At 35.7% G+C, this 25,087-nt stretch overlaps 2 protein-coding genes across 3 annotated transcripts in view; both read left to right on the forward strand.

Annotated features, from left to right (window-relative positions):
• The window catches only part of LOC148943518 (chorion peroxidase-like), a 353,933-nt gene that overhangs the window by 222,993 nt on the left and 105,853 nt on the right, over positions 1–25,087 (forward strand). The gene's annotated exons all lie outside the window — the stretch shown is intronic.
• LOC148943520 (uncharacterized) overlaps positions 14,380–25,087 on the forward strand; it is an 87,849-nt gene continuing 77,141 nt past the window's right edge. Inside the window, exon 1 of one of the 2 annotated variants that reach the window (XM_089101769.1) lies at positions 14,380–14,502. The gene's annotated coding sequence lies outside the window, so the exon portion shown is untranslated. The remainder of the gene's footprint in view (positions 14,503–25,087) is intronic. The other variant, XM_089101771.1, reaches the window with a different exon arrangement.

A 25,087-nucleotide genomic window follows, 5' to 3' on the forward strand; every position in this document is an offset into this window, starting at 1 on the left:
CATTAATTTGTTTGAATAGGTTGTGTAGAATACAGTTTTCATAAGAGAGACCATCGCCGGCATTTGCAGTTGTATTATCTGACTTTTTCTTCACCGCAACATTTAAATCAATAAATGTTGATGACGAATCAATAAAATAGTCTTCATTGGAAAATATTTGAAAGTGTATATACTTTGTGAGGGGTTGTTGGGGATGAAATTGTTCATAGTAACCATACTTGACACTGACATCAACATTTTCAGCATTGAACAGATTCAATAAGGAACTGATTGATGGATGTGATTCCTTGTGGGGGAGATAAGTCATCTTTAAGAGAAGAAATCCTTCTTTGATCTAACAATCCTTTTCTTTTTCTTCTTCTTCTGCTTATTGGTCTTCCTTTTTCTAGTCCTCAAAGTCCTTGTTGATATCCCCCGATTTCCGTTTGGATGGAGACGGATGAGGTAATGACACGAACGTATCCATTTCAACCCCTCCCCATTTTGACGAGATTTTAGTTGCTCTCCAACGGCTCTTGCTGAAGATCTAATATTTTCCTTAACACTTTCCTCGAAATTCTTGCCCGACCCAGTCCTGTAGTATGGAGGCAGCAAAATTTGATGCAGCAGGTACAAGATATTTTCTGGCAAGGGGTAGTGCAGAACGAAATAGCCTAGCAAACCAGCTACCAAGACCATAGCCAGACATTGTAGGACGCCCCTTGTAGTAGTCCAATCCATTGCCTATTTGACGTGGACTCAAAGCACCAACATAACAATCGATATCGGGACAGACAAATGGAATTCTCCTATTGTTCATTTTAGGTGATTGTGCTGTCGTTGACAATGGGTCGAAAATGACATGTAATCACTGCTAAGCCTTTTGTTATTGCTAGAGGATCGCCCAATTCACTTCTTTGTTAACTGACAGAGTTCCAAACAGAGTTGACCTTCTTTGTTAACTCTGTTAACTGACAGAGTTCCAAATACGAAGTGTTTATAGGAACATACTGAAGATGCTTTATATTATAGTGATGAACAAGTTCATGAGTTGTTTTTCGTTCAAGAACACATAGGAGGGGGACATTTGAATTACCGACTCTCGATGTTTCCACAAAGGATGCATAGAGAAATATTAAAGAGTCCGAGGCAAAACCAGGTGAATAATCAGCAAAAATAACTTGAATCATCCTGTAAACGGTGTCAGCATTTTCCCATTGATCATATTCTGTTTAAAGCCAAGAACATCTCTCAGATTATCATCTAGAATAATAATTTCAGTGTCAAGAAGCGAGGTAATGTAAATTCTATCGTGTTCCAATGGATAATCAAAATGGAATGTACCATTCCTACGGTATGATATTTTTCTATTGATCGTACGACACAAATCAGTCATATTTTCCTATTCAATATATTTCAATTTAGCATGTGGATATTCACTACATTTAAGTGCTTCAACCCATTCATAGTCGACATAGTTCAACCTTTTCATAGTCCAATCGAGTGGTATAACTTTTATATAATACACACGATCCTTTCTCAGGATGTCATAGGTAGTTTCGAGAATACAGTCAACAAGAGTCACTTCATTTACACCGTCAAATTCGATGGCGGGGGAGAGTTTTGTCCAAGAATCACTTGTCGTATTCAAGTCGTTGTAGAGAGGATCGGAAACGTTGGTCAAGAATGTTACGTAGAAATAATTGAGCATTGTCAATATCTTCAACACCGATCCAAGAATCAAAATCAGAGTTGTATTCTAGCCACTGAACAAGTTACTGTTTCTTGACCCTGCGTGTACGAGTCTTTAATATATTTTCAATTTGATAGATTTCACTAGCATTTTTAACTTTTTGCAGTTTATAGTCATAAAAGCTGACGAGATTATATTCATCTTTAGTATCACGCAGGCGATAAGTTATGGGTTTAGTGTCTAGGATTTTTGCCACTTTGAAAAGTTCGGTGGACCACAAGTAATTCCCCTTTTCAAAAACATTAGTTGTTCTATTAATTCAAAAAGTATCACCAACATTGAATTTATTTTTCTTCTGGACAGTCGTTTCATTGGAATACTGTTTAAGAAAGGTGTCAATTGTATCATGATCAGAATGATGAACTTCTGTTGGTATAGAGTTGGACAATGATTGATGAGGTCGTTGATTATAAATCAACATGATTTTATCTAGATCATGAATAAAAGTCGATATATTTTCCAATGTACAATATCTTGAAATTAAAAGTCGTAGAGTTCTTATCAATCGTTCGGCCAATGCGGCCTTTATAAGACTGTGACTATGATGGAGCAGTGTACTATATTTCTCTAGTACTTTTGCAACATGGGGATTAACAAATTCACTACCGCAATCCGTTTGAATTTTTTTATACGAAACCTGTTCGAGAACACTTTCATTTGCCTGAGCAAATTCAACGCCTCTCTTTGATCGCAAAGAAGAGATTTATGCATAACGATTAAAAAACTCATTTCAAGTAGGAATTACTTGCTTGGTCTACTGTGACATTTTTTAATATCATAGAGAGTCAGTTTATGTGATCGTACTACATGCACTGTTTAGATCGTTTTGGTTTTTTACGGTTGATAAGAATAAATTGTATAATTCCTGTGCAAAATGTAACTGGATTCATTTTGTAGATAGTCTTGTACACTTTTAGTGCGAACACCAGTGACTTTGGAAAGAGTGGTTGGGGAACTTAAACTCCTTGCTTCACTAATATTTTCACAAACATCTTTAGGAACATCAACCAATTTGAACGTAAACACTTTGTGTACTGTCCGAGACCCTGTGGTGTACTGACTGTTGGTGGTGGTGGCGTTGATTGTAAATTTAACTTGCTACGTTTTCACTTTTGTTCAGATATCAATGGGATGCTATTATGTTTAAAAACTGATTTAAAATCTTCTTCTTCTTCATATTTTAATGGTGTCAATGTTGATGATGATGATGTATGTTCATTTAATTTTTTTAGAATTTGTCTATTGCCAATAAGACTTTTGGGGAAGTTTAATGTATTTAGAAAGTTGTATAAATGAGCGTCAAATGATAATAGTCCTTTGCGATTTGTAGCCTTGTCGGAGATTAATATCAAGTATATGAAAGCTCTTGCCCTAAGCAATGATCTTTGCTCCGCTATTATCTACCTGAATGAGGTAACGCAGACAATTTATGAGAGGGACTATAATTAACGTTCTGGTGTCAAGAATTTAGTTGGGCATTTGTAATCACAATCTAGAATAAAATTTATAACTATCCTACTTCTTTTAATTTTTGACACCAGCAGCAGCAGACTCTTGAGGAGATGATTCTTTTTTGGGATCAATACCAGGAGCACTAGGCTTCGAACGACATGACCAATGTTTGTTCACTTGGCGAATCGCATTTTGAAGTAAAAGCAGTTTTTTATCATCCACAATATTCTTATTGTCTAGGAATTTACTCAGATTGTTCTCAAAGTGTTCGACGGGTGAGAGAGCGAGTTCTATTGGAGTCAATTTATAGCGTTTTGCCATTCTCTAAAGAAAACTGTTTACAAGTCCTGCGACTATTGGCAGTAAAAGTGTGAAAAAGCTACCGCCCGCCTGAAGAAGGCGTTTCCTTTTAAAAGTCTTTCCTTTCTTTTTAGAGGCCAATGTACGTACAATGGAACGATGTTGCTTTGCCTGTTGCTTAACTACTTTTGGCAGTTGAACATTACCCTCCGTCAAATTTAAACAAAGTTCAGATATTAGATTAATGAAATCATTGTCAACACCGTGCTTGAGTATTGCTTACCTAAGTGGAGATTTTGAAGTACCTAAAACTGTAAAGGAATGTGTATTTTCATGCTCTTTCTCCAGTGTCATGACAGCGACTAATAGGTCTTTTTAGTGTTCTCAGGGAGATATACTGTAATTTCATTGTCGAAAATATATGTGATTAAACGCAGATCCTCGGGTGTATTTTGATTAAGATCCAATAGGATATAACCGTGGGGTTCATTAGCTGCCTGATTGTATGCCGAGAGCAGAAATTTAGTAGCATCTGAATAGATTTGTTTATTTAGGGTTATTACAAAACTAGAATCACGAACAAATCTGTAGATGATGTAGTAGGTGCTGGTCAAAGCAAGAATTTGTATACATTTGCTCTGATGAAAGAGATTGTGTAGAACCAGAGTAACGGAAATCTGTTCATGATGAGAGCGAACAGTGAACAATTGCAGCATTTGCTTGGACCATTGTTCAATAGATTCAGCCAGATCGTCAATGATCAGCCAAGAGTTTGGTTCAATAATGCTGAAAACAACAAGTCCCTGTATGAATTGTATCTGCACCAATCCCATGGTGGTGGCAGCAATTGCTTTTATTTTATCGTATGACTCCTGCCAAATACTGTAACAGTAGTAGATTTTTTTTGTCATTTTCGCAGGCATTTTACCGCAATTCTTAATTATTTTAGTTAATAGCGTTGTTTTGTCCGACATTGAGAGGCACCACAGGAACGATCTAAATGTTGTTTTAAATTGATACATGTTCTCCTCAACAGTTCACCTGGACAACTAACTGTAGACCATAATTGTCTAATGACTAAATATATTTCCCTACTACTACTCCGTTCAAGAATAATAATAAGAAGAAGACGAATAAAGAATAATATTTTATCTTATTATATACATAAAAAAAAGTAACAATACATTGAAAAAAAGCACATTAAACATTAAAAAATACACTTCTTTTTAAATTTTTTTAAAAAAAAAATACAACATTTACATAGGCACAGAGAGAAAAAACTCTTAAATAAATTCACTTTTTTTTGTTTATTTATAGAGAAAAAATATAACATTAGATTAAAGCACTTGAAAAAAATATCACTTTTTTTTAATGAAACATTTACAAAAAAAAATCTGCTCTAAGTAAAAAAATAGATAAATTTGATAGGGGCGGTGCGCCCCCCGCTGGCGGCTCCCCCCGGGCCGCGAGGCCCCCCCCAAAGGTTTTAGGAAATAATTTACTAAACGTTATTAAAACCGAGATTGTCATTATCAATAACACCTTTGATCCGGTCTGAAGTTAAATAGAGTCCAAGGAGGAGGCTGATCACCCCGTCTTCACAAACATAGACCTTGTCGGAGATTGTACTTATGACAGTATTTCCTACATTTACAGTAAAGTTTTTCTAGTTGAGAGAACGAATTGCCAGCAATTTGGCTCGTGGAATTGTATTTTCAACAATAGAATTCCTATAAATATCCATGTCAAAATTCTTGTCCACAAAGCGTGTGGGTACTCCTTTGCAACGTTTCTTGATTTCCTCGTCATGTGTCTGTATAAAGTACACCTTCGGACTTACAAACATACCACGGGAAATCATGTCGCTTCCCGTTTCAGATTTGAAAAATAAAAGCTGATTTGGCGTCCGACGTGTTAATAGCTCAGGGTAAATACCACTCCAATTAGTGTAATCCATTCTAGAGCTGTTAATTTTACCATGTGGCAAATCATTAATTACATTTGGGTTTTTTACTTTTAACAAAGGAACATCCAGATCAACGCAACAGACTTCTACTTGCCCCCTCTCCGGGCAATGTACCCTGGCCACATTGTATTAGAATTCAAACTTGAGCTTCTTTGAGATCTCCAGGATAGCACTGCCTGCAGCAATATTTTTATTTAGTACAATGTGTCTTTTTTTCCTATTCAGTAGTACCATGTCCGGGCCAATGATTGTGAAGGAAGTATAATTTGGATCGGCAATAATTCGAGCACATTGTTCGGGATCGGTCACGACGTTACAACGATTCCTATTGCGAACACTCTCACACATTTTGCCGAAAGCCGAATTTAAAATGAGTTTATAAATTTCTTTTTCGGCTTTCGTCTGCGCTGCAGAACGTTTGTTGACAAAAGTGTCAACAAACGTTTTCAAATAGGGTTTTTGACTAAACTGGAGTGCTCTGTGAACCTTTGTGACGTTGAAACCGTTGTTGCACATCCATTTTAAAGCCACGTGATGTACAACTATGTTTTTTTTGGCAGAAGGTCAGCAATAAGTTTTTGTTTTGAAGGTGACCAATGCAATACGTCCAAATCGACTAAACACCTATTACGAGGGCTCAAAGAGTCCCTAGTCACAGGTCTATTGATGCACGGGAAAATAAAATCCTTTACTGAATCTTGAAGCTTGACTGGTATATCTACATCAATTTCAAAAAACCCTCCAACCGGTCCAGTCTTCTCAACACAGTTAGTGTTTGAGACATGGGAAGCTTGAGCGTCACTGAGCCATTTATAGTCACCGCAAGGTCGCGCATAATAAAACATGGCCGAGGGGTAGAGAGACTTCATATCAAGGAACACTGTATCCGATTTTATCCCCGTCTTCTCTCCAGTTGGATCAGTTTCCAAGATACAATCCCCGTGAAAAACAAATCTACCCCTCATTGATCTTTCGATGAACAGGTGCTCATAAATGTCTGTCAATAGCCCAAATTTTCCCCCACTAAATTTTAGGATGAGGTCCATCACTAGATGAAGAGATGAAAAATAATAGCCTAAATCAAGATTAAACTCCTCAAGGATTTTGTCCGTATTTTTACACATAATGTCTAACAGAGTTAACACATCACTCGACAAATACAGCTTGCAGTAGTCAAACCCATTTTTACACCCTCCCTCTGCCCAAACTTTTTTAGCAAAACTGTATTCATCGGGGGTGCAACTACGATCGTAAAACGTACGATCGTACGTACGATGTTACGATGTTTTACGATCGTACTATCGTAAAACGATTCAATTGAAGCAATAGTTTCCTCGGCGAATCTCGACATGGAACAATAATAATCATAAAGATATATGATCTTGACCGATAACAAATCATATAAACCATTTGTAAATTGTTGCTAGAGAAGGGGAAAGCGTTATAGTCGTCATCAGTTTTCTGCACTTGAATTAATTTGCTCAACGATTTGGGGAAAAAACTGTAGGAATCTAAAAAGCGAATTTTATTCGTGTACTCAACGTCGGCTTCAACAAAATTTCCACATAAATTCCAAAACAAGCAACTTTTCCGATGATTTAGGTATGATTTTGTAGGAAAAGCTGTCTATCACCCATGCATCATCATTCACTGTTCCATTTCTTTGAAGACGCGCCAATGCTGGTAGCACATACTTCAGATCGTAGTTAGAGTTATGTATAAAAACTGGAAGAAAAAGTTGCTGTTTAATTTTTAAATTACATGAATTGTGAGCCCACCCCCGAAAGTTACTTTTTCCCGTTGAATTGGGATCAATAAGGTGATTGTGATCCTGCACCGCGTCTTTTGAGGCAAGAGCATCCCTACAATTCCAGCAAATTGTCCCCTTTTCTAGCGCCAGTTGCTCTTTATCTGACAATTTCATTGGGTAGTTGGTGTGACGTAATCGTGAAATTGCGCCGTTTGCTGTTTTTATTAAAGAGACCAATAGCTTTTCCATGGTGCCCTCCTCATCCATAGCCAAAAAAAACTCTTCCAATTGCATTTTATTGTTGGAATCGCGACGGGCGTGTGCGTAGGAACATGCAACTAGTTTGTGTTCTTTGACTATATTTGGCCTTGATGGGTCTGATACCTCAGCCAGTCTTGTTTCACAGTCCAAAGACACTTTATCAACTTGTAGCAGGGAATTTTGGAAATTTTTAAATTGTAAAGTATCTTTGCCTTCTGCCGGCATTTCCATTCTTTGATTGTCATTAATTCTGCAATTGTTCATGTGGTCTGAGAATGTTCGCTCAGATCTAAATGGAGAAAGGCACATGGGGCAATAGAGACGTTCCCCTTTCTGAACGCCTTGGGATAGGAGTCGACTTATTGCTGTAACGGGAAAAAAATGACCATAGGAATTTACATCTTTGGGAGGCTCATAAATAACCCATACCCAATTTTTAACATTATCTACTGACGGTGTCCTCACTGAATACAAAACCTCTTTTTTATTTGGTTTTTTTCCCCCATCTACAAATTCTGTGTCATACTGGAGAACAACCACCCCCAACCCAAGATTTTCATTTGCTTTTTCAAATATGGTTATTTCTTTCAAAGACACTGGATACTTCCCCTCTAGAAAATCAAAATTTACTTTAGGGATTTTTTTTCCACCATTACGAGCAAAGCTGTCGATTTTTCATTGACGATTCTTTGTTTAATATTTAAAGGGCTGCTGTTAAAAATGTATATTTAAAGCATTGCAGCCCCGTTTCAAAATTGAAACTCTGAAACCCTGAGGTAGCCGACAAATCTGGGTGGCATTTTATTTTTAGCTTTCCCGCTCCCCTTAAAATAAAGTTTTTTTTAAATCTACTGAGATTCAGATCCATATGTTCAATGTATGAAATGGTGGACCCACTACCCCTCTCATGAAACGTTTCCAAAGTTGATGTCAATTTATTCACCCAGTTGAAAAAGTTATCCTCAAATTCATTTGGACCAGGGTAAAAAGTCTGGTTGCCAGTTGAAAAATAAAAATAAAAAATTTTCCAAGATGTCCCCATTTGTAATTAAACGTTTTGATTCGCTGATCCTTTAAACCCCCCGTGACCTATCCATGTCTGAATCTGAATCTCAATTTTCGGTTGAAGTCTGTAGATGGTGCTATGGAGTGCATTTACGAGGTCAGGTAAAATAACGTCCCCGGCGACTACGTTTTCCTTGGGGGGGTTAAAATCTACCCTCTACGTTTGTAAGTGACTTAGAGCAGTACTCTAACAAATAAAATTCACGTAATTCCGAGGACATAGCACTATTTTCATGTCCTGCGCCTATTTGCACAGGACCCAATTCACTAATAGTAAAGTTGTCATCAAAAATGTCCCCGGAAGAATTAGGCCCAACAATTTGCATAAGACTGTCCATTTGTTCTGGTGTAAATTGAAAATCCAGGGGGATATCAAATAGAGTACCTTCACTAACATGCTCATCCAGTGAGAGGGGACAATTACACGTGACACTTTGAAATCCCGGGCCAGGGAAGGCAGAAGTTTTCACAGCTTCCCCATGAAACTAGAAAATGAATGGATCAAGTATTTTTTCTTTGACGAAAGTTTTATCACAATTATAACACACTTTTCTTTTTTTTCTTTTTTTTTTATCAAACTATTTTTTTTTTCTTAATTGGATTTGAGTTTATAAAACAAATTAATAATAAGTTAAAAATTTTTGCTAATATCATTATTTAAAAGAAAACGCATAATAAATTACAAATTTTGTTAATAACACACATACACACGCGCACATGTATGCACACACACACACGCACACACACACACACACACACGCTGAAATATTCTTACAGGTTGAAATTGTGTTTCTAACCCCTTAGCCTATATTCCATTAGCCTATAACGTGCTGCGGAAACAGCGAACGATAGAAATGCGCTATGAAAACAATTTATGCTATTTTTCCTTTGTTAATATCTTTCTTCATCTAAGATAAAAAACATCCGGTTATATGAAACCCAACTTTGTAGCAAAGGATTAACATTGATATTATACCTGTTGGATTAATATTCAATCCTCCCGATGGGTTATTTGATAAATGATTAAATATACGCGAAGGTAAGTGCAAAAGCATATCTTCGATTAAGAACGTTTTTTCAACCATCAAGTTTGAAATAATAACTTTTTTATATAGAGTTTTTTTAAAGAAATATTTTAATTTTTGCATTAGAAAACATCTTGCTTAAAAAAGAAATTATAGGTTAGGTTTATAAATCTATAGAAAAGTATGATAAGCTACTTCTGTGTTATAACCACTCTTTTATATACTGCTAATTTGGTTAATGGTAGTAAAATAGGATTATTATAGAATAGTTTAGAAACAAATTTAAGTTTTACTCATCGAAAGTTACGCACTTGAGAAAATTTGCCTTATTTTTGAAAATACAGAAAGAAATAAAAATATATACATTTACAAATTCTGACTGCACTTGTACATCTGAAGTCCCTGGCAAAGCATGAAGAGGAGTGTCCTCCCGATCTTGATTGGATGAGATTGATGCATTATGAGAATCTATCCATTCTCTCTTGAATTTTCTGCCAGGTTGCATAGAGCTTTGTGTAGAGCTGACACTGGCTTGAGAGGCTCCTGGCTGGTCCATCGAACTTGTATTGGGACTAGAATATCTGGTGACTGATGTTCTTGCAGCCTCAATCGATGGAATATCATCCCATCTTGGTCTCTCGTTGGAGGGGGGTTAATTGCCTGAATCCACTACGAAATTCTTAAGAAAGAAGGAAAATTTAGTAATGGAACATTTAAAAAGAAAAGCTTTAAAAGTAAAATTTTGGAGAATTTTGATTTTCAAGGGAAGGAGGATTTCAAAAACATCCCCCCCCATTCTATTTAAGCTGATAAAGAGAGATCAGTTTAAAAACACGATGGGTAAATGACATTTTACCCACAGTAAATGTAAATTTGGTTCTATTTAAGCTGATAAAGAAAGCTCATTTTAAAAAACACGATGGGTAAATGACATTTTTTTTTTGAATGAAAAGAACTGTTTCAAGACATTTACAATCGTAACCAAAGGAGAGGGGAGGAGAGATTTTATTTAAATGGAAAAAAATAGCATACTTTGCTTTTTCTATCGAATATATTCATTATATTTTAAGATTTTGTATTGTTGGAGGGGAGGGGGGCTAAGTCCTCCTGAAATTTGAATTTACTAGTAAAACGATTTTTTTTTTAAATTTTTTTTCTTATGCAAAGCTTTTAAAACTTATATACCTAAATTACGAAATACTTAAAATCACAGAAAAAGGAAGAAAAATTCTCCTGGACATAGCCTAAACTAAAAATTATTGAGTATATAAATGGTTCGTCCTCTAGCCTATATCTCACCCTATACGCTTAAGTTTTTTTTTTTTAGCATTTTAAAAATAGATATATATTATACCCCATTTTTTTTAATATTTAATAAAATTGAAATACATTGACTGTTTAATATTTAAAAGAATGAAGATTTTTAAAAGAGCTAAAAGCACAGTGGAAAAAAAAGCGTAAGTAAGTAAATTCTTCATTAACTTAATGGCGAGACAAAAAAAAATAGATTTCTTTTTATTATACTCGTAATAATTAGAAAATTTTACTCACCAGAAGTCGCTTAGAATATTCCATATCTGTGTAAATGATTGCAAAAACATTGGTACTGGTAGAATGAATGAACTATTCAAACTGTAGAAAATCTCAATTTGAAACTTGAACATATACAAAAAAATAATTGATATATATTGGCAGCTAAACAAGATGCAATGGTTTTCTATAGTAAAGGAAGGAACGTAAAGATCGTAAATCCACAGTTACATGCTCTGGAAAGGTGCCACGGAACGCAAAGGCCCAGAATGTTATAGTTGACCCAGAAACTTGTCTGCTTGGCCCAGAAACATGTCTGTAGGACAAATAACACAGGATAGAACATAAAGGCTCAGAAATGGAACCTCTTACTCTACTAGTAGTAGTGAGTTTTGTAGTAGTAGTAGTAGTAAAATTAGGTGTAATAGTAGTAGAATTATTTGTAGTAGTACTTGTAGTTGTAGTAGCAGTACGATTACTAGTAGTAGTAGTACTAGTAGTAGCAGTAGCTAGTAGTAGCTAGCGCAATCACCAAAGGTATAGTTATTGGACCTTTCAACTATCCAGAAATAAATGGCTGTCTCAAAACTTTGATCAAATGTGGCTGGGATAAAAGAGACATGGGAGAGGGGCTGATCTTCGTCCAAATACCTGAGACTCATAAAAAGAGCACTAGAACTTTCAGTGGCAATCGAAGGAGCTCCATTTTGAAGTTGCTGTGACAACTCTTTCCATGCGAAGTGCCTTGGTGAAAAAAAAAAACACATACAGGTCACTTCGCTTTTTACTTAGGCTGCGCTATTGTGATGATAACAATATTATTTGTTGTTGAGAAAGGAGGATGCGTTTGAATCTTTGGTGACCAAAAAAGTAAGGGGTACTAAGGCGAAGCTTTCAGTGAATGTAGAGAAGAGTGACGAACTAAACACATTATTTGCATATAGGCTATTAAAAAGGCTTACCCTAGGACCAGCCTAGGGCATTAAGCTGAAACTTTCAGGAAGTGATGAATGTATAATCAATAGACCACCATAATACTTAGACACACCTGCATTAAAAATAAGTAACACTTTGCTGTCTAAACTCTCCCTCTTAAAAATATTGCACGCTTGTGAATTATTTTCACACGTACCCTAAATGTCTGGTAATTTGGGCATTTCGGCCAGATGCAGATTCCTCGTATGAATCCATTGCATTCTAACTACTCGCATAACCTAGGTCTAATTGAGTTTCATCATCCCATTTAATTCTGTGTTCTCGCACAGCCTTTACCGTGTTACTTATGCTGGTTTGAAATAATCCATATTAATGGGAATGATACAGAACCCTATGTAACACCTGATTTTACACTAAAGCGACTACTAGTCGCCACTTAAACGCAGCAAAAATCATTTTCCTTCATAGTAACTAAGCATTTTAATTTGATTATAATGTATAGAATAAAAGGATACGACCTTTTCTAAGCCCTTTCATCAGCTGAATCAAATTTCTCTTCATAATTTATAAAAGTGAGGACTCAATGGGTCTAATGGTCAGACACTTCTCCATTATGAATATAAGAGTGAAAACTTGGTCAACGGATCCTCTCCGCTTCTTAAAACCACACTACTTTCTCTTAAAACTTTATCTTCATATATAGGTTTAATTGAAGTTTTCCTAAAGTCACTAGGTATGTCCTATTTTTCAAAAATCATATTTATAATCTTCAGGAATCCATCTCCAGTCTTGCAATTACTATATATCCAGAACTCCTTTACCGCACTAATAGCTCCTGAAACATTATTTTTTCTTAATCTTCCAATCTTCAAAATTTTCGATTTTTAGTTCTATTCCACCTAAATTGGCATAATTTTATCATGGTTTTACCCATTATCAAAATATTTTGCCTAGCCGTCTTCAGCCCTTTCCTTATCATTAATTGAGGCTCAGTTCCTACCTCTAACTGGGATAAGTCCAGAGTGATACTTCATCTCACTTTCCTAGCGTGCAAAAACAATATCTTTCTATATGCCATCTGCTTGTATCTTCTAGATTCCCAATCCAGTTCCACTGTGTATTTTATTCATGCCCTTCATGCCTCTCCTTTTTACATAAATGTAACAAAATGTATATGTCATATTTCTCTTGCTTCTTATAGGGTAATACCATCTTTTCAAGTTTTGTCTTTTCAAGGATAGTATCGCATAAGAAATAATTAAGTTTCCATGACATTTAAGAAATAACCTGGAACATTTTACAGTTAACATCCTTACCCTGAAACACAAAAGTTCGCCATTGTAAGTCCTCGCAGCTGCTTTTTTTAACGAGTGACTTTGACAGTTTTACAACCTCTGTCACAAGCTACACAAAATTGGGCCTCGCACTCACGTATTTACGCTTTTTAGGTCTACTCCCCTGGATGATTTGAGTACAGGTTTTGCAAAAAGTGTGCAATAAAAGTTTGCCTGCAAAAAGTGTGTTTTGCAACCACACTTTCGTCCTCTGATCTATTTTTTTATTTATTTAATGAAATTGGAAGGAATACTTTTACGTAACAAACTTACTATGGCAATCCGATTATTGACTGGACGAATGTTTCAGAAGTAAGCTACAGATTTTTTAAAAAATTCCTTAAAAAAAACCCAATAGATTACCTTTTATGTCATATGTGATACTTTTTTCTAGTCCTTTCGTTTTTATAATGCCATAGTTAAGTTCCTGTGACAGCCCCTTCAACACAGTTCAGGAGCTGGAAAACAATCTATAAAAGGGAGATATTCAACTAGCTAATTTCGACAAAACCAAATTGTTGTTAAGATTTTGACATAGGTCAGGAAACCTTCAAAAAGGATTTTCAAATCCGACAAATCTTACAACGAAGTTTTACTGATGCTAAGCCGCTCCTTTGCTCTTTTTTTCTCGTCCACAAAAATTTACAAAAGTTTCTGTGCTACTCGAGCCTAAGGAAATAATTGTAAGAAAATTTGTCTAATTTAAGAATTCATGCACTATTATTTTTCCGAAATTTTTACTTAATTTTTACTTACTACTACATCACTCTCTATTATGTTGCCACTGAACTAACAAAGCTAATGCAGTAGTTCAATATTATTTTGTTTGAAATAATCTGCGTACCAACTGTTGCTTAACTTGAATTATATTGTAAATCTGTAAACTAGCCTACGTTTATCTCGGTAGGCCTAAAATCAAAAGACCTATAAAATTAGTAGGTTAATTATAATAGCAAGTAAGAATTCCGCGCATGAAGCTACCCGTATCCAGGTTTGATAGACGCAATCTGACAGTTGGTTTTATCTTTATTGACCGTTAGTTTAGTGGGACATGAAAAGAAACAAGCTAAATGATTGCTTATCATCAGTGAGTTCATTTTCAATCATGTAAAATCTGGATTTTCCCTCAGATTATGCTAGGGCATTGTTCTGTAAGTATTCAGTACTAAATTATAATGCAACAGACATTGTGGCTTTGGATATGATCTCCCGTCAAATTCTTAAGAGATTCGGTTAATTTTCCAGTTAACTCACTAATAGTAGCCTATATCTAGGAAATAGACACACATATAGAATCAGAATTTCATCCTAAATCCAAATAAAGCGTTTGTTTGCGTTGGAAATCAACTTTACCCCACCCTCTTTAATGTGCAAATATTTACCCTGAATTGTATATAAGCAAAGGATTTCCCATTATTTTATCCTATTAAGTGCCTGTGCTGTGTGCATTTATATATTATTCATAATTCAGAAGTGCCTGATTCATATGCCCACACTAATCATTAGTTTTATAGTTTTTGAACAGGCATATGATTCCATGGGATCCCATAGGCCGAGTTTTAGGGGGGGCTTACCTGGTCTAATCGGCACTTTCAATGTTGTATGATTGAAATCTTAAGACAAAATATCATAGGCAGTGCGACAGCGCTGCCTAAGTAAAGAGTGATGTGGGCACAATATATTATTTACTTTTATTTTTTTTACTCCAGGATGTACTTCTTATAGAAAGTTATGTCAAAGAAACTTCAAAAAGAGCTCATGGAGGGCAAACAGTCCCCCCCCCACGTCAAACACTTCGAACACTTCCAATCAAAATTTCGAGGTAGGTATTTTGTTTGGTGTAGTTTATAGGTCCTGATATGTCTTTGAGGTTGAGGATGACTCCCTCCCAAAGTCCTCAGGGCAAGGGTTGTAAGCTATGTCCTGAGGGCATATAAAGTTTTTAATAGAAATAATGGTCGTATAAACTTCGAGGGGGCTCATTGGATTAAAAATCGGAAGTCTAATTGCCATATTTAAGAGTCAAATTTATGACCCCCGCCAACTTCATATTTTCCCCAAATACATCCGATAGAAATTTTGGGATAGCCATGTGTTAAAAAATAGTCCAACGATCTCATAACACAGCCTTTGGGGTTGACACCCCCCCCCCAGCGTATGGGGATAAGGGTTGCAAGTTATGCCACGGGGGAATGTAAGGTTTTTATGAAGGGGTGGTCGTGTGAACTTTAGAGGAGGTTCATTTGATTGGAAATATATAGTTCTAGTTCCATTTTGAGAGTGAAGCGTGATAGAGAGAAAATACCCCACCCCTCCTCGCTGATATCCTTTTTTCCCCAAACACAGTCGATTGAAATTGTGAGATAGCCATTTTTTAACCAACAATGTATTAAGTAATCAAATATAAGAAATATTTAGGCGGACGTTGAACTAAATAAAAACAAACTGTGAGCATGTGGACTTTGAAAAAGGTGACAAAGCAATATCTCAAGAACAACTTATATTATTAACTTAGACCTTCAAAAGTAAGTTGTGGGGATTTTGAACTAGCCAGAAGGCACTATGTGTGTACTTTTAATACTACCACTTAACTAATGACGCTAAGAGTATTAAGGTGAAACTTTTAGGACTTATTTAGGGGGAGTTCCAATTAAACAAAAAAACTGTGTGCATGCAAGTTTTCAAAAAGGCATATAAGCAATATCATAGGCAGGGCCACTCTATCATAGCTAGAAATATCATTGAAACATTCAAAGAAGTTAATTCGATTCAAAATTAAAAGTTGTAGCGTCCTGTCTAAGAGTAAAAAGAGATTGGAGGCCAATCCGCCCGTCTCTCAAGCCGATTTATTTCCCAAACACATCCAGTCAAAATTTTGAGACAACTATTTTGCTCAGTATAGTAGAACGGTCCAGCAACTATGTCTTTAGGGATATTGGGCACGTCCACCCCCCCCCCCACAGTTATGCAATTGGCCAATTCTGCAATGTAAAAAAATGCTGATTAAAAAATAAAAAAAAATTTTTAGTTTCTTTTTACGTTGGCAAATAATACCACTCAGAAATTTATCGCGCACAACGATGGGTATAACGTTGCAACTTTCCGGGATACTACTATTACTACTTTTGCGCATAGAATTCAAATAAATACATAGCGTGAAAGTGCATCCAAGATGTCAAAGAGCATAGATAGAATATTTTGGGATTTGAATAAAAAAAACAAGTTTTTTTTAACAGAAAGTAAGGAGCGACATTAAAACTTAAAACGAACAGAAATTATTCTGTATATGAAAGGCGCTGTCCCGTCCTTAACGCCTCGCTCTTTACGCTGAAGTTTTTTATCGTTTTAGAAAATAAGGTTGTGAGACAGAGTCAAATTTTAGCGTAAAGCGTGAGACCCCCCACCCACCAGAAAAGATCCCTCTTGAAAACGTCTGTATACTTCCCAAAAACCAATACTAAAAATAAACAATGGGCAAAGTTCATAACTTGCAGCCCTTCCCCCAGGAACTGTGGGGGGGGGGTCAAGTCATCCTCAAAGACGTATTTATTAGATTTTTGACTATTCTGAACAAAATGGTTACCTCGAAATTTTTATTGGGTGACTTCGAAAAAAATGAGCGTGGGAGGGGGCCAAGTTGCCCTCCAATTTTTTTGGTTTCTTAAAAAGGGCACTAGAATTTTTAATTTCCATTCGAATAAGCCCTTTCACGATATTATAGGACTACTGGGTCGATACGATCACCCCTGGGGAAAACAACAAAATTAAGCAAAAAACAAACAAATAAACACACATCCGTGATCTTTCTTCTGGCAAAAATACAAAATTCCATATTTTTGCAGATAGGAGCTTGAAAAACAACACAGTAGGGTTTTCTGTTACGCTGAATCTGATGGTTTGATTTTAATTATCACTTTTAGGGGGTGTTTCCCCCTTTTTTTCGAAAATAAAGCAAATTTTTTCAGGCTCATAACTTTTCATGGGTTAGACTAAACTTGATGAAACTTATATATTTGAAATCAGCATAAAAATTGGATTCTTTTGATGTATCTACTGGTATCAAAATTCCGTTTTCTTGGAGATTCGGTTACTATTGAGTCGGGTCGCTCCTTACTTACAGTTCGTTCCCACGAACTGTTTGATGATATTAAGTTTTATTTTTTCATGTGAACTTGAGGAGGTACAAATTTGAATTAAAACATACTTTTATTGTCAAGATTAAAAATTGTTTAAAAAGTTTCTCCCAACATGTAAATAGCAAGCCAAACTATGGATTGCTACAAAAAAAAAACAAAAAACGAAAAGATAAAAAAAAATCATGAAAATGACTCTGTCAATAAAAAACGAAAAGAAATTAATTTACAAAAACTTTATCCGCAAAATAAGTTTTTAAAAGAAAAGCAGAGAGCTCCATTAGGCCAAAAATGGGTAGAAATGAAGTAAACTAATCATCCAAGCATAAACTACCCCAAATCACTATCAATAAATAAATGAAACTCAAAACGAACATATATTAGAATAAATAGCCGAGTCAAGCTCGGAACGAGCAAAAATTAACATTAGTAAGGCTTATAACCCCCATGGCTTCTCAAGACCAGAACATATTTTGCGCTTTACTGAAAACAAAATACGTTTCAGTGTTTTCACTTTTTTTACTTAAATAAATACAAAAAAATAGAACTTTAAGAAAGAAATATCAGTTTAGGTATATTAAACTGTCATTTGTTTTGTCACACGGTCATTTGTTTTTTTGTTTTTGTTTTTTCAATAAAGCCTAAATTATGTTCTGGTATTGAGAAGGCATGGGGGTTGTCAGTCCTAGTAATGGTAATTTCTGTACGTTTTGAGTTTCCTTTATTTTGTTGATAGTGATTTCTGGTAGTTTTACGCTTGGAAAATTATTTGACTTTATTTCTGTCCATTTTTGGCTTAATGGAGCTTTTTACTTTTCTTTGAAAAACTATTTTGTGGAAATAGTTTTTTTAAATTATTACAAATATAAAGCAGCGCCATTCAGCCAGGGGGGGGGGACTGGAGCCCCCCTGCCACCCTTATATGCGCCCATGTTTGATTCCTAATAAGCACATTAAAGTGCTAAGTACGAAAGTAATATTGCTGAGGTTACGAAAGAAATAAGATTAGTAGTTGGTTTGGTGTGGAATCAAGAGTTAAGCTGGGATGTCTCCTATCCATATTTATTTGAATTATTTTGATCGACATTATCCTAAGGAAAACGGCAAAGGCTATAGGAGAACATGGAGTCAAATGGGATGGTAAAGCTCTCTTGGACCTTGATTTTGCAAGTAATTAGAAGGGAATGTATTCACACTGGAAAATGGATGGTAGAAATGGGCTACTCATTTTACCAGAGGCATTTAGGGTAGGTGCAAGAATGGCTCACACCTGTGAGTAATTCTTTTGAGTAAGCATCTCTCTAAAAGAGAAAGAGTTGACAGCAAGGGATAATATGAGTATTTTGTGTATATGGTGCTATATGCATACGGCCACTAATGCTACTACTATTGCTACATGTACTGCTACTGCACCAGCTAAGGGTATAAAGGTGAAGATTCCAAGGTATATTTGGGTGGATGGTGAACTAAATCAAAACAAACTATGAGCATGTAGATTGTCAAAAAAATTACACATCAATATTGGAAGAACGGCTTACATTTTAAGTTAAACCTTTCAGGGTAAGTTGTGACGGACTTTAAACTACCCAAAAGGCACTATGTGCATGTTAATAATACTACTACTACTACGATTACTGTTGTTTATTTTGCATTATAACTAAATGCTGCTTTACAACTTCATCAAAAGGCACTGTCTGTAAGCTGGTTGCCAGTAAGACATCTCAGCAATGTCCCAAGAATGACTAAGGGTATTAAGTTGAAACTTAGGTTGAAACTGCATTGAAGTAAATCAAAACAGACTATGTCCATACAGGTTGTCGAGAGGACGTATCAGCCATGCTTCAAGAACGGTTTATAATATTAAGTTGAAACTGTCAGCAGTTGTTGAAGGGGATGTTGAAGAAAACCAAAGGTGCTGTATGCATTCTGCTACTACTACTACTACTACTACATCTGTTGCTACTTCGCAAACTAAGGGTAAAAAGGTGAAGCTTTTAAGGAATATTTAGGCGGTTGTCAAGCTAAATCGGAACGAACTATGAGCATGCAGATTGTCAAAAGGGGGACACGGCAATGTCTTAAGGACAGCTTACATTATCAGTTTAGACCTTTCACGGTAACTTGTAGCGGATTTTGAACTAGCCAGAAGGCACTATGTGAATACTATTAATGCTACTACTACGTTTGTTGTTGCCCATTATGCCTTAAAACTAGATGTTGCTTGTTGCTAAAACAAAAAGTACTGTGCTTATTTTAGTTGTCAATAAGACATCTCAGCAATATCCCAAGAACAAACTGAGGGCATTAAATTAAAACCTTCAGGGCTACTACTATTACTACTTCCGCTCTTACAATCAACTAAATCAAAAAGTGTAAGTGCATCTACGTTGTCATGTTTGCCTCTTCTGAGCGATATGTACTATTTAGGCAAACCAGCGAGCAGGAAGTAATTGATATTGTTAATGAAATGAAAAACATTGACAGTGGTTCTGATTTTGCGACTTTGAGAATTGTAAACTTTATTTTGCTACGTATTTTACCTAAGTTTCTGGAAATGGTTGTTTTAAAGATGATACATTTCCGAGTTCATTTAAAATGACCAAGATTGTGCCCTTGTCTAAAGGTGGTGGTCCTAATGAATATATTAACTACAGTTCAATATTTTCTTTTACCAATATTATCTAGAATTTTTCTAAAATAATTTATAATAAGATCCAACATTTTTTTTGGAGAACAAGAGATACTTTTACAGCGACCAATTTCGTGGCTTTAAAGGTTGATAGCCTGATATTTCTCGAATAGGTGTTTGTTTAAAAAAATTAATTATAAGGACTAAAGTCTTTATAATGTTATGTGTGGGGTCCTCCAAGGGCCTCCTCTAGGACCATTATTGTTCGCTATTTATGTTAACGATGTGCTGTTGTTGTTTCTAGTGTATGCCGTGAGCATAATGGTAATATTGTGGCCTCTAGATATAGTGAAGTGCTAGCATTATTTGCGAATCATGCCGCTTTTATTGTATCTGGTAGGTCTGAAATTTAATTTTTGGATACATTGTCCGTGGACATTGCAATATTGAAAAGTGGTTGCGTGTTAACAAGTTAAAACTAAATATTAAAAAGTAGGCCTTTACAATATTTGCCTGGTCAACAAATTATGAAATATCTAGGGAACATTTTAGATTAAGGTGTATGTTTCTCGGAACACATTGAGTATATTCGTTCAAAGACGGCGAAAAAATATTTGTGCTCAACGAAATTAAACACTTGTCTCCTCTGTGTGTTTTAAGGCTGTCATATTTCTTATTGCTCTACACGTATCTTTTTTATTTTTGTTCGGTGTGGTCGTGTCCACACGTACCTTTTGTATTGTCAGTCTGTATAGTCGTATCTATTTTACTGGTCATCCTAGGCCACTACCTGCTCAGTTTGATTCTGCAGTTCTTATTTTAAACAGTTTTGATTCCTGGGTTTCTTCCAGGTTGAATTATGAGAGGACTCAGATTAAGCCCCTCGTAGTTTTTTTTTCTTTCATAAGACTCAGTTTATGCACGATATTTGACGTGGTTTAAAACCCATTTGCTTAGTAATATGTTTATAAGCATAGCAAGGTATGATTGATATAGTGTTAGAAATCAGAGTCAATTTGAAAAGCCACGAGTGATATCTACGCGTTGTGGTTTTTTTTTATACCTAATGTTCTTCTCACTGCGTGGAGTATGGTTTCTGAGAGGGTGTGTGATGTATACACACCCTCTGTAGGGTGTTAAGGCCGATCTTTCTTAGGGTGCTAAGTGACCTGAGATGCTGCGATTTATGGTGCACTTTATGTGCCTTTAAAAGTTTTTTTTGGCTATCTTTCAAACAATTTAGGGATTATATTTTTGTCTGGTTTATGAGCCCGTGCTATATCTTTAAACGTTGTTGTAATATTTTATGTTATAAATATTATTATATACTCGGAATGTCCTGTACAATCCAAAGCATTGGGCTTCTTGATAATCTTTTGCAAAGTTCCTCTTTACTTTAAGAAATAAAGCTCCTCAACTTGAAACAGCTTCTGCGCTACAAAGTATTTAACAGCTAGTTTAACGTTCGTCCCGATCATTAAACTAACGCTTAATTCTGGCTTTTGTTGAAGAATTTTTAAAGCATTAATATTTTAGCTTACCTTGGTTCCACTGCTCAAAAGATATATCCCTAAGTTACACTATGGCCTAAGAAAACAATGTCCAGAGGTATGGTGAAATTTACCTGCCGGAGAAGGAAAATACATAAAAGATATCTTTTTAAATTTCGGTCTTTTATCGCTTGTTTATGCGTTAATCTACATACACCTAAAAGATCGTACTCTCGAGCACTCTTTCTCCGAGATATCCGCTTACCACTAACTTTTTCAAATATAATCTTTTAAAGATAACAATAAATACTTATCCGAAGACTTGTTAACTGAAAAGTTTTTGAAAACTATGCGAATAAATACACAAATCACCTGTACTCTAATGTAAACATTATTAATCCCTGAGTATATGCCCCATTTCCTAATACTATCCTTTTTTCCTTTGCATACATTTTTAAACATCTTTTCTATTTTTAGACAGTCTGAATTTTTGTTCATATATGGTGTCACTTATCTCCAATAATACTATATTTTTTGGCGTTAGCAGTTGTAACACAGCTGATAACTATTCCAAACTTTTTCAAGCAATAATCCTCCTAAGGATTAAGGTCATTTGTGTCTCGTGAAACGCTAAGGATAAGTAATAGGCAGGGCCTCCACTTCTAGGGAGATTACTCTATTTTAGGGGTAAATTAGTACTTTTAGGGACGCTTATTTTGAACCCAGGGATTTAGGGGAATCTGGGGTAAAGTAAGGATTTCCAGGAATGTTCTGGGAAAGCTTGATTTTTTAAAACGAAAGGCTGAAAAATTTTCAATTATTGCGTATGCTCAGTTTTTTTGTGTTTTTTTTTAAATCTTATGTTACAACACGTCTTAAGACAGTAGAAACAAATCTGATCCTTAATCTATAAAAAGTAGAGATTACAAGATTTTGTCAGCACAAATTCAGAGTTTACACAAACATCAGTATATGCTGCATGTGACATCTGTCTCAAAGCTGATGTTGATACAGGCAAGATACAAGGAGGTGACCTTAGGCAATAGGGAGCACAAGATTTTTATATTCTCCAAAAGATACCAGAGTTTCATTTAGCATGGTGTCAATTCAAAATAAATTGCCACTAAGTCAAAGGAGATTATGATTTTGATTTATATCCTCAAAAAGATGCCAGAGTTTCTTTTAATACGGTGGTAATTCAAAATTGAACCGTCGTTAGGTCAAGTAAGATTAAAATTATAGTTTCAATAATGATTGACTTAATAATGATTCAATTTATAATTATCACGATTTTAAATGAAACTCTGGCATCTTTTGGAAGATAGAAAAAATCTTGTGTTCCTGACAGATCATGGGTTGACAGGCGAATGGTCAGGTGTTATAATTTCTCAATGCTAAAATTTTCTTTCAGAGCTATAAATTCCCTTCTATAATTGTACAGTCTAGTTAGGGCGCATCTGACCTTTTTAGGAGTAAAATAGACATATAAAAAACAATTTTACTACTTAAAAAATGAATATTTTTATTGATTTTGTGATTACAGCAGTTTTAAACAGATCATAATACCTTAAATTTAATTAGGAAGTATAGAAAATATGATTTGAACAATGTAAAGTTCAGTTTTAGACTTGATAACTGGCAGGTGCTGACGTTTCGTCCGGACACAAAACGGCCCTTTCCATTGCTTAGCTCAGAAACCAAGGCAAGAAAAATCATTTGACATACTAAAATACAGATCTGGACTCAACCTACAATCTGAGTCCAGAAGCAGGTACACAAGGAATTTACAAAGGTTGGAAGAATCGTTTCTAGCAAGTACGGTCCTGAAAGACGACTGGATAATGAAGATAATGATGATCCTGAAGTTCTCATTCTGGTGACTCCATCCAGAAAAAATCAGGGCTTAAAGCAAAATTTCGCAAAAGAAAACATACGAGCAAGAACTGCACGAAATACTGCACGATACCAAGCAGTATATAAGAGCAAGCAATGAAATCGAGACTAAGCATAGCATTGGCAGCATTGAAAAACTACCAGCAGTAAAGGGGTAAAGCATTGCATATATTAAATACATAATAGGTTAAATATTAAATAGCATATATTAATAGGTTAGGTTACTCAAAGGTTTTTTTTTTGGGGGGGGGGGGGTAAACAAAAAAAACTAAAAAAACGAAAACAAAATTGTGGTGGTTGGGTGTGGGCAAATTCCAAAGAAATTGCAAAACGGATCTGCATCGTTTTGGCAGAACATAATCTGCCATTACGTCTTGTAGACAGCTTGATCCCTATCCTGAGAAAATTATTTCCAAAATACCAGGCCCTGGTGGGGGTCACTTTGGGTAAACAGAAAGCTACAAGTATTTTGCGACATAATTTTTCTTTGTTGCAACACGACCAGTTAGTCGAGCTGCTCAAGACCACTTTCTTCTCATGTCATAAATGAAACCACTAATCGCACTGTTGATAAGGGAATAGCTGTCATTATAGTATTCTTTAGCGAGAAAGATCCAAAACGTCATGTCGAAGTGTTGATATGGTTAAGTGTAGTGATGTATTGGCTGAGGGTCTGACTAACCGCAACCGAACAAGTCATTGAAAAAACTAAATTACCTGGCAAAATATTGTTGGATTTTGTGCAGATAGAACTAACTTCATGTTTGAATCCAACAGATCTGCTTCAGCTTTAATGAAAGCCATGGTACCCCACATCTCGAATGTGAAATGTTATGCTATCTTGTTCATTTATGTTCATCCTATGCATGCTTGTTACTTCCCAAGACGCTAGAAGACATGGCGCAAAATATTTATGCCCAATTTTCCAGAAGTGCTTCCAGGTGAAATAAGTATGCCAAATTTCAGGAGTTCTTTCAACACAAAGCACACCGAATTCTTGCATCAAAACAGACAGGTTTGTTGACTCGGCAGGCCCTCGTAAAAAGGCTTATTGAGCATTGGTTTTCTCTTACTCAGTATGTCATAGAAACTATGTTTGACGACCCAACTGCAACCAATGACCTTATCTTGTCGACATAACAAAGCAAGTTGACAAAGCCATACCTTGAATTCATGGACTACTCTCTCGGCCTCTCCAACGAATTCAACATAGTTTTTCAATCTTTGCTCCCACTTCTTCACCCCTTAAAGGCAATTGTCAGCAAAATTGTGAATGGTGCTGCATCTAACTTCATGAAACTAAACTATATTCGCATTGTTGGTTCGTTTACCGAACTGAATCCTTACCTCTAAAGTGAGTACCTGCCTGTAAGCAGGGCAATATGTGGAAATAGCTGCAAGCGATTCAATGTTAGAACATGAAAATGCTTAATAGCGAAGTGATAACTTTTATCTCTTTTACCATTCTCGCTGAGAATAATATATAGTTCTAATCAAACAGATGCAAGACCGCTTGAAGTTTGGAGACAAAATTTACACCATTTAGGCTTTGATTGAACTAACGCATGCAAAAAACTTGAAGCCAAAATTT

Source organism: Artemia sp. Qi Xiang Cuo, chromosome 15, assembly GCF_049724085.1.
Source record: "Artemia sp. Qi Xiang Cuo chromosome 15, ASM4972408v1, whole genome shotgun sequence".
Taxonomy (NCBI): domain Eukaryota; kingdom Metazoa; phylum Arthropoda; class Branchiopoda; order Anostraca; family Artemiidae; genus Artemia; species Artemia sp. Qi Xiang Cuo.